Here is a 10,948-nt window from a genome sequence, read left to right as displayed (position 1 = left end):
CCAAAGCACATCCCATACGCTCATGCTGTGAAGTATCTTGCGGTAAGCACTTACAGAACAAGACATCTGTACAGATACTGATTTATAACAACTCCAAGCTACACTAAATGGGGAAAAATGTGAACAGCATACGATCAGTAGAATCATCTTACTAGGCATTGGGGTCCGAGTCAAGCTTAAGACAAAATGGCATCTAGTCCAGATTGCTCTTAATTCCCTTAGGAAGTTGTCACATTGGAGCCCCACATGCTCTTTTGTAACCACACCTACTGTCCCTCAGCATTGGAGCCCATCACCAATGGGCTTGAATTTAGGGACTTCCTTGTCTTGAATTTAGGGACTTCCAGGAAAAGTGTTTCTCTAAACACTCGAATCACATAAGGGAGCTGAAAGCTTACCCCACACTCTCCCTTATACTGCTTCTTGGGCATATGGTCCCTCAGTGGGATGGCCAACCCCGGCACAAATAGTTATATTCACAGAAGTTAAACACCTCCATGATGCGACTACCCTGTGTAAAGTCGCTGGGGGGCGGAGAGGGGTGGGCAGGGAGGAAGCAGTTTAGGGGCAGAGAAGAGCATGGGCAGATATGCTAGATCTTGAAGGATACAGTTAAACTAGTACAGTGACTACATCTGGAGACAATAGTTATTGTGTCATTTGTAGACTTTGTGTACTATAAAAAAATGTTTTTGAAAAGTAATGTAAGAATTTCAAAGTCAAGAACAAAAGGCCATTCTAGATACTGGGCCCTCCCGGGGAATCCCCCCTGGGTCTGGTTTCGTCCCACAGGGATGACGCTGGAAGCGTGGGCACCAGCCACTTAGACTTCGGTGAGACGTAAAAACCGTGCTGACTTTGCTGTTGCCGTCACGGCCTTCTGTGAAAGTAAATGGCAAGAAGCGCTCCTCTCCCACAACCCGTACCCTCCAGAGTGCGCTGCGGGTAAGCAGCAGACCTCTGCCGCAGCAGGGCCAGGGGTCTGGAGGGAAAGGTGCTCCGCTGCCACCTCGTGTGACTTGCCGAGTTTGCGTTTCTCCCCACAGTTGTCGAGCGCCTGACATTCGGGTGGGCCCAGGACAGCTCTGCCCTTTCTCTTCCTGCTAACGACTCGACTGGAGCCGCCTCTTTCACGGGTGCTGCCCCTCTGATGGGGTCAACACACAGAGGGCCGTCAGCCCAGGTAACAGGGCCAGCCCCAGTCACGTCTGAATGTTGTCCCCTTGTCCATCCTTAAACATAGTAGCGTTGTTGTTGTTAGATCCCGTGGGCCTGTCCCCTGAGCCTTCAGGGTTATAGTTGGAATCCTCAGAGATGGGTGGCGGTGGGGTGGCCAGAGACTTCAACAGAGCTCCCTATCTCTGGTCACTGGACGCTGAAATCTTCCTTCCAACATGGTGTCTATTGTGGCCTGAAAGAAAGATGCTTTTGTGGAGGCGAGGAAACCCGGTTAACTTTTCATCTCTCTTCAGTGCCAGGCCATCAGGGAAGTGCTCCTGGAAGTCCAGAGAAACACAGCAATACACTCTCCTCCACACAGAGCCCCTTTCACCCCAAGGCACTTGTCAGACTATGTATGGGGATTACCTCACCTCCCTCTTTGGGGTGGAAGGCGACAGCTGTCCACTTCCCAGATGCTTTGCATATCCATTTGAGAGGAAGTGAGGGGGCGTTGGGGGTGATGGGGTGTATTATCTAAGCTGGACCCAGGCCAGTGTGAATTGTGGAACCAACGAGTGCATGGCCCCTTGCCCTCGGCTTTCCAGCTCATCAGGAAGACGGCGACAAACCATTAGGAGGCTGAGCACAGGAGGAAGGAAAGGACACGCTGTGAGGGTTAGCGGCCTCCTTGGAGCTGGGCCCAGAGTGACCTTACAGTGGAGAAATTGAAGTGGGCAGGGTCGCGTTATCAGGCACCTTGGAGGTCATGGTGTGTTTTAGAAGGAATTGCCTTCCAAGTGAGAGTGTTAGTTAATCGTCGTGAACTTGAAGGGACAGGTGTGCAACCATTCCCAACAGGATTCATCTTGGGTGAGAGCAGATCCACTGTGGCCCTTATTTGCCACTGGCCCACTGAATGATTTTCCTGTACCTGTAGCCAGACTGGCCCCCTCCTGGGGTGTCTCTCAGGAAAGTCAGGCATGCCAAGGGACAGACCTCCAAGCTGATTTCCCCAGCACCTCAGCAGATTTAGCCAAAAGCCTCACTGAGAATTCACTGAGAAAGATTTTGGCGCTCTCCTTGTCTAAGCCCTCTCTTCCTCTTCCTCCATTTTACTGATGAGGATGCCACAGCCCAGGGAGACATGGGCTGGGACAAGGACCTGGATCACCTGACCAGTCACATGCCATCCCTGTCCTGCTTGCGTGGGCACTCCCCCTGTCCACCAGCATCCTGTGTGTCTGGGTGTGCCCTTTTTATAGAGAGCAGTGAGATGTGAGAGAATGTCCCCCTGGGTGGCTGGGCCAGGCCAGACCCCACTGCTGGAGAGATCTCAAGGCCAGACTCGGCTCTGCCTCCACAGTGAGGCCTTGCCTGGTTGTCCCCTCGTGGCTGCATGTTAGCTTACCTTCAGCGCTGAGGTGAAGAGTGAAAAGCTTGTAGAGCAAAGGTTTCTGTTTCACTAATGGATCATAAAAGTAGCCTATGTTCATGGGAAATATAAACCACCGAAATAATATAAAGTCAGACAGAAGCCCCAGTTTCCATTTCTGATCTGAAGGCATTTGAAGGGGGTAGGCCAAGTTTTACCTGCTTTACGGGTATTTGTTTTACTGAATTATCGAAGCACTGGAACAGGAACCATTCTCATTTTACAGATGAGAAGACCAAGGCACAGAGATGAGTGTTCCTGAGCTCACACAGTGATGCCCCCCTTGGCGGAAGCAGATTTCAAACTCAGGCTGTTGAACCCCCGTGCTGGGCTCTTAAATCACTTGACTTCTTTGACCTGCTGTTTCCTCCTCAGCAAAATCAGCCTGATGGGGAAAACACACGAAGTGTGCCTCAGAGCTGGGCTGGAAGAGATGCCTACGAGCGAGATGTGTTGTTTTCACACAACAAAAAGCTATACAGCAACGAAAAGGGACAAATTGCAGCTACAGGTGCAGCAGCAGAGGAAGCATATGACTCCCGTGCATGGTGAAGACAGCAAGGTACAGTATATCAAGGATGATTCCTTCTCTGTATGACTTAAAAAAAACTTCTTTAACGATTACTTATTTTTGAGACAGAGAGATAGAGTATGAGCAGGGGAGGAGCAGAGAGAGAGGGAGACCCAGAATCCGAAGCAGGCTCCAGACTCTGAGCTGTCAGCACACAGCCCAACATGGGGCTCAAACTCACGAACTGTGAGATCATGACCTGAGCCGAAGTTGGATGCTCAACCGACTGAGCCACCCAGGTGCCCCTCCATTTCTATATGACTTTTAGATAAGCAAAACAATATATTCCAGGATGCATTTATAAATGACAAGCCATAGTGACAGCAAGGGGACTGGGTATCTCAGAACTCAGGACACTGTTTCACCCAGAGGTGGGGGATGCGGGTGGGAGGACGGGGGCATGAGTGACAGGAGAGGGGCTTCATGGAACTTCCAAGGACCACCAGTGCTTTATTTCCCAACCTGGGGAGTGTTTACACACCGATGTTTGCTTCATTACAATTTGAATTACACTGTGGAGTATATTCTTCTGATTATATTTCTCAAAAAAAAAAAAAAAAAAAAAAGTCAAATTTCGATTACTTAGCCCTGGCCTATTAAAATGCATACGCTTGAGGCCCAGCTCGTTAAAATGCAGATTTTCTTTCAGGAGATCTAAATCTGGCCGAGAAATCTGCATGTTAACACCTTCCCCTGGTGATTTGTGGTGTTTCTGGCACTGAGAAGCTGTTCCAAGAGCAAGAATCGATGCCATACCTGCAGAGAGGCCAGATGCTGGGAAGAAAGGAAAGCGTAAAGCAAAGCCCCTCTCAGACTTTAAGTTCCTTTGATACAAAATTCTAGTCCGGAACTTCCATCTCTGCACCTTTTCCAGGGCCTGCAAATACGGAGTCCTGTAATGCAAACCACGAGTGCCTCTGAGCTGTGGTAGGCACACTCCAAATCGCAAATCCGCAAGGCATTGCACATCTGGATGGAGCACGAGCCTTGGAAAAATTGTGCCTCTTGGTATCCATGGTGTCTGAAAGCAAAGCAAAACAGTATGTGAAGGGTGGGATATGGAAACACGGTGGCTGGAGCCCCTTATTAAGGGGTGTCGAATGTCACTGACAGCCGCTGCCCTTCTACTGCATGAAGGTAATAAATGTCAACAGGGACTCTCACGAGTTCCCTCATCACTTGGGTCTCCCCCAACTCTCTTCCATCAAGTCTTAAGTTGTGAATCCTCCTGGCAGTTGGGAGGGAATACAGTAAATTCAGTCGATATAGTAGAATAGGCCTGTACACACAGTAGCCCCTGGGTTCCAAGGCCCCCTCCTAAGCTGCCCCCACCCCAAGGCTGCCCTCATGTTCACTTGAAGTCTAAAGAACAGAAGCCTTCCAAGCCTCTTTTTTTGGTATTGGAAACCTACCTATGCCAACATGTCAGGTTCTTGGTGACTGTCAGGAGCCCCGCCTAGGAGAGGTAGTGGGAAGCCACAGTTCTCCCCCTCCGAGCTGGCTACCGGGAGGTGTGCTGCTGGGAAAGCAAATCTCAGACCCCACGTGCGACAGCGACTAGGGAGCACGTGAGAAAGACTCCTGCCACCGAAAGCTTGGCAAAGCGTCTGTTCGCTCTCTGCAGATGCACGTCCATGGGGAACAGGGGGATGGGTGGCAGGGGAGAGCAGAATCCCATGGGAATCTGCTGCTAAGGGTCTGCGGGTGGGGACGGGGGCAGTGAACTCCCTATAGGAGTTCCAGACTCAAACCTTCTGCAGATCTTAGGTGGTTGGGCCTGCCAAGTTCTCATGCCCCAAGTCTACTGGAGACAGAGGTACCTAGATAACACTTATGGCCACTCACATATTTGGACTGGATTCATTTCACCAACGACGAAGTTATAATGACAGGGAGTAGAGATTCATTCCCGGAGGTTGTGCTCACTTTGGTCCGTGTGCTGGCAGAGGGGAAGGGGAGCGGAGATACTCAACACAAGTTCCTTACCAGCCCCGGGCCGGCCCCAGCCCCAGGGAATCCCAGCAACCCCAAATAAGGGAAATGAAGAACCTCAAGCTTCTTTAGGCAGTGAACCCCACAGGGGCCACCAACCTTTGCTGTGGGAAGAGGGCATTAGCTGTCCCCTTGAGCCCCACTTGCTCGGGGAAGCTGTTGAGGCCTGAAGGGAGCTTCAGGTCACCTCACATTCCCCAGAAGGCTGAGTTTACATGGTGTGGGGAACCCAGGGTGGCTGCCACCTTCCCCTCCCACTGGGGGCTCCGTGAGCCTCAGAGGCACCAGGATCCAGAAGCTCTCCAAACCCCATACTTCAGGGATTTTTATGGAGGCCTTATCATGGGGATGAACCCAGGGGATGGGTGGGGGGAAGTGCTGAACATCCCAGGCTTCTGACCATGCTTGGTCTTTCAGGTCACCAACCCCTGTGCTGAAGGTAGCCAGGAAGGAGCCTGCCAAGAGTCACTTCATTAGAGCAAAAGATATTCCCATCACCCAGGAAACTCCAAGGGATTTGGGAGCTCTGTGTCAGGAAACAAGGGCAAACAAGAGATGCTCCTAGCACCTTAACGGAATAGGAAATTACAAAGGTTTTAGGAGTTCTGGACAGGAGCTGGGTTCAAACACCAAAATATATAGTTCTTCTGCCATCATAACATCACATTGTAACAAGGAGTTCATGGCTGTGCAAAATCCCCTGGGGAGCCCGGCTGCAATTTTCTAGGTGCACAGACCTTTAAAAAATGAAGTCGATTTAAAATCCATGCTAATACAGTAGCATGAAGCTTCTAGCAGTCTGTGGCTATTTAAATTACATTTAATTTAATTTAAATTTAAAGGAAAATTCAATTCTTTTGTTGTACTAGCCACTTTTCAAGCGCTCTGTAACTGGCTAATGACCACCATATTGGTCAGTGCAGATAAAGAAAATTTTAATTGGACAATGCTGTTTTAAATGCCTTCACTAAAACAATAAGGCTTTATCACCATCAAAGAAAAAATAGTTTCAATGTAGTATAATCGTGTTTTTAAGAACAGATTTGAACAGGCTTCCCAAATGTAATTGTGCATAAGAATCATCTAGGGAATCTTGTAAAAATTCACGTCTGGGGTGGGGCCCTAGATTCTGCATTTCTAGTAAGCCCACAGGTCATGCTAATGCTGCTGGTCTTTGGACCATCCTTTTGGGCAGTGAGGGATCACTGGATTAATTAAAAAACACCCAGGGTGCATTTTAGTGATGAACCTTGGGAATGGGAAGCAAGTTCGAAATTGCATCATGAGTGATGAGCGTCATCTTTCACTCCTGGCCAGATACCTTGGCTGCTGTCGACTTCATTCAGATAGTATGTCTCAAGCCTAAATTTCAGGCCTGTTGTTAGGCCCCGCCCAAAGGCCCTTTTCCCAGAGTGATAGGTCCTGGTGTCAGGAACAGCTTCCCTCTTAGGGCCCCATCAGGCCAAAAGGCCCCGGCTCCCCCGGGAATCAAGGCGACTTGCCATGACAGCTGCCGGGGACAGCTCCTCTCAGAACAGTGAACTGGATGCCTTGTCTCAGCCTCCCCTTTATTTCTTGTCTTTTTCTCAAATGTAAAAATAGAGAAGTTCAAAGCCCCCATATTCCCACCGCCCCAAATTACCACCGTTACAATTTGTCACATATTCCTTCCAGTGTGTCCCGCGTATGTTGTTGATTCAGTGGCCTGAGATGAACATAGCCGCCGAGTGTTCACACCTGGTGTGGTGCTGGCCCTGTGACTTACCTAACTATGGGATGTGGCGGAGGTGATGCCTCCTCAGATGCCAGCTCTGAGGCAAAGTCTTAAGGAAGCCTGACAGTTTCTGGGTTTTCACTGTTGGAAGCTCTTTGTGCCCGGCCACTCTGCTGGAGTGATCATGTTGGCGACTGCGTGGAGAGACAGCCGGACGAGGACTGACCAGGAGGCCCAGCCTACGCGGAGACGCAAGGCCTCGGCTTGCAGCTGAGTGAGGCTACCCAGGTGGCTCCCAGCAAGACCAGCCAAGGGACTGCCCCAGAGAGCTCAGCCAAGGTGGAAGAACCAGGAGCAAATAAAACGGTACTGGTTTGGGGGCACAGGGGTGGTTCATTCAGCTGAGCATCTGACTCTTGATTTGGGCTCAGGTCATGATCCCAGGGTTGTGGAATCGAGCCCTGCGTCAGGCTCCATGCTGAGCTTAGGATTTTCTCTCTCTCTCTCTGTCTCTCTCTCTGCCCTCTCTGTCTCTCTGTCTCTCTCTCTGCCCTCTCCCCCGCTCATACTGTCTCTAAAATAAAATTAAAATTAAAAATACCTTCGTTGTTTTAAACCAGGAGGTTTTGGGGTGGTTCCTAGGTGGCCACAGTTTACCAGAACCTAAGTGACACAGGACATAGGTAATGGAAGTGTAGCCAGCCCATCCCCTATAGTACCTGCCCCTTCCGGGTGCTGCCCCCTTATCCTCAGACCACAAGTGCCTTCAGGCAAGGGTAGCAAAGGATTAAATGAATTCACAGGAAGAGCAGGTAATATTTATTTACTGGCTAACATATATCTCATGTCAGTCCCGAAACATATATGAGGTGGCTTATCAAAAATATACGTAATGAGGGGCGCCTGGGTGGCTCAGTCGGTTGAGCGTCCGACTTCGGCTCAGGTCATGATCTCACGGTCCGTGAGTTCAAGCCCCGTTTCAGGCTCTGTGCTGACCGCTCAGAGCCTGGAGCCTGTTTCAGATTCTGTGTCTCCCTCTCTCTCTGACCCTCCCCCCTTCATGCTCTGTCTCTCTCTGTCTCAAAAATAAATAAACGTTAAAAAAAAATTTTTTTTTTTAAATATACGTAATGGAAGATTGTCTTCAAAGTTCGCAGGGTGAGGTGGAAGGGAAAAGGCCAAGGGCAGGAGGAAAATGCCACTTGCCAGGTGAAGGTCCGTGAGGACATGCCCGCTCTTGTGTTTGTGTGGGGCGGGGGCTGTGAATGTGGCCTCGTGAGCCCGTGTGACCAAGACCTGGAGAAAGAAAGCAATGATCAGGCCTGCCCCAGGAAAGGGACGACATGGAAGGAGCCAGGAACGAGCCAGGGACCGCGCGGTGGGTGCGAGGAGCCAGCAGGGGGTAGTGGGCGGTGAGGGTGGCTCCAGGGATGGATGGTAAGTTGAGGCCAGACTCTAGCTCCAGCTCAACACTGAGGAGCCCCCCTGAGAGAACAGCGGCCACTCGGAAAGTAGCAAGTGCCCTATTCCTGCACAGATGCTCCTGAGGTGGGCACTGCAGTGACAACCCAGCCTTGGGGACTCAGCTCCGAGCATCCCGGGGCCCTTTCCGGCCCAGTCATGCCTCCCCTTGTCCTTCCGCCTGAACTGGCCCTGGGTGAGAGGTCACTGCTCAAAGTGAGGCCTGGCCAGTCCAGTTCAACTACGGGGTCCAAAAGAGCCCTGCATCTCCTCGAGCCGAGGGTGGTTCTGCCATTTCATGGTGTCATCCTTGCCGGGCATCTGTTCCCGTGAAAAGTACCATCACAGATGGTGTGCGGTCAGGTAGGAGCTGTAACTTCCAGCCTCTGAATTTTGTTAGGGGGTTGGGAGCTCAAGAAAGGCTCTACGCAGGAGGGCTTTGAGGGGCTAGGAGGCGGGGACACCGGGCTGTAAAGGGAAGGGCGGTCTGGGCAGAGGGAACAGCAGATGCAAAGGCCAGAAGTGAGCGTTCTGGCTTCCTATGTAGCAAGAGCATGCAGTTCCTCCACAGGCAGCAACCTCGGGCTTGGGGGTAGGCCCAGGACTGGCCACAGGTGGGCCTGGCTGAGGTCGGGCTGGGGGGGGTTGCCGCCTTTCAGCTCCCCTGGTGCTCCTTGTTCATGGGGAGGAGGACTTCGTTCCGGGGGGAGAAGGCAGCCCCGGACACTGGGGCAGGTGGGCTCTCCTCACCCGATGCCTGTAGCTCTGGTCTCCAGCTCTGTGGGTTTAGGCCTGAGTGTAGGGCTGAGGGTCGGGGGCTCTCTGGTTCTGTTCCCCACCCCTAATCCCTTGCAGCTGTTGTCCTCCCCAGGAAGGACAGTTGTGTTGGAGGGAAGAGAAATAGTTATTTTGAGTTGGTCACTGGCTTCTGACCAGGGGACAACGGATGGCTGTGTTGGGGCCTGGCAACAGGGTGGGCTGGAGGGGCCAGAGCTGGGCCTGGCTGGGAGGGCAGCCCACATGATTAATTATGGGGGGTGCTGGGGAGCGGGACGTGATCCTCCCTGAGGCTGGGGCTGTAGAGACCAGCGAGGAAACAGGCTCGAGATCGGGGATGCCCAATACGGAGATAGCGTCTTGAGTGTAGTCTGGGTTAGCTGGAGGGGTGGGGAAAGTGGACACAGCCTCCCATATTGGCCCCTGTGCCACTGGCAACAGTGGAGAGGAAAAGGAGGTCCCTGTGACAGAGACTGGGGCTGTGGGGAGGGCTGCCTGTGAGGGGCTAGGCTGGCGGGCAGCCTGTGGTCACTGTTCACCCCCTTTCAGGCAGACCTTCCCAGCACCTCCTTCCCAGCAGAAACCACGTTTGGTGGAGACCATACCCTCTGGTGGCATCTACCCTTCTTCTCCGTGGGATCACAAGCAGGTGAGAGCACTTTGGGGCAGAAGGAACCAAGCGGCCAGAGGTTACCCCCCCTTCCCTCTAGGGCTTACCATGGTGGGCTTGAACCCTGGCTCTACCACTTACCGGCCCTGTGAACTCAGGCCATAAAGTGGGCCTCCCTGAGCCTTCCCATTTACAGAAACAGGAATTACGATAGTGATAAGCCCCTCCTAGGGCTTTGGTGGGGATCCCCAGAAAATGGATGGACTGTGCTTAGGGCAGGACCCGGCACCCACGGGCGTTGTCATGGTGACTGTTCTTGCCCTGTTTCATCATCCTCACGGACATCATCAGGGTTGGCCACCCTCTAGGGGATCTGTGTGCCTGCCTTCACAGAGGGCTCCAGAAGGGGCTTCACGAAGAGGAGAAAGGAAGAAATCCTCACCAGGGAGGGAGGTGGAGGTTCCCAGAAGTGCAGGGAGGAGGGAGGAGCCCACTGGACTGTAAGCCCGGAGAGGGCAGGGCCTGCATCCATTTCTTCCCTGCTGTGTCCCCAGCACTGAGGACAGTGCCTGGCACAGGTTTGGTGCTCAGAGCACATTTTTTTTCAATGAACGGATGGACTTTTGAGCGGATCACTGCGTCCCTGGAATGTGAACCTGCCCTGGGCTTCTGGCTGGAGATAATTGGGTCCTGAATTGTTGACTAGTTGGTGATACAGGACTCAGCCTTCAAATTCCTGTGCCTGGAATTTGATCATGGAAATACAGAGAGCAGAGCAGTTAGCAGTAAGGGCTCAGGAAGCAGAAGTGAGAAATGGGGTGGAGTTGGTCCTTCCAAGGGCGAGGCAACCCGGGCCCCCTGGGGGAGAGCGGCTCTCCAGCTCCCAGGTGCCCCTCCATCTTCCCAGCTACTTAAGTGGTCAGAGGAGGGAAGTGAGAGGGAGGAGCAGGGTGCTCCCCCCCATCCGAGAGACCCTCCACCACAGGGAGCTCATTCCCCTTCATCTGCAGGCCCCTCACTGAGCCCTGCTATGCACTGGCCTTGGCACTTGGGGCCGGGCTGAACCACAGCCCTTCAGAGTGGCCTCTGTGGTAGGTAGGAATCCAGACAGGGCAAGAGGAGAGGGAGCACTTCTTGGAGGAGTCCATGTCTACTGTCTGCAGTGGTTGCTGAAGGGTGGAACAAGTTGGCCAGGGAAAAGAACAGGCAATGACTTTCGAGGCAGAAGGA

Source organism: Panthera pardus, unplaced genomic scaffold (assembly GCF_024362965.1).
Source record: "Panthera pardus isolate Hobbes unplaced genomic scaffold, ASM2436296v1 HiC_scaffold_18, whole genome shotgun sequence".
In the NCBI taxonomy this organism is placed as follows: Eukaryota; Metazoa; Chordata; class Mammalia; order Carnivora; family Felidae; genus Panthera; species Panthera pardus.
The sequence above is the reverse complement of the archived record's forward strand: the minus strand, read 5'-3'. Positions refer to the sequence as shown.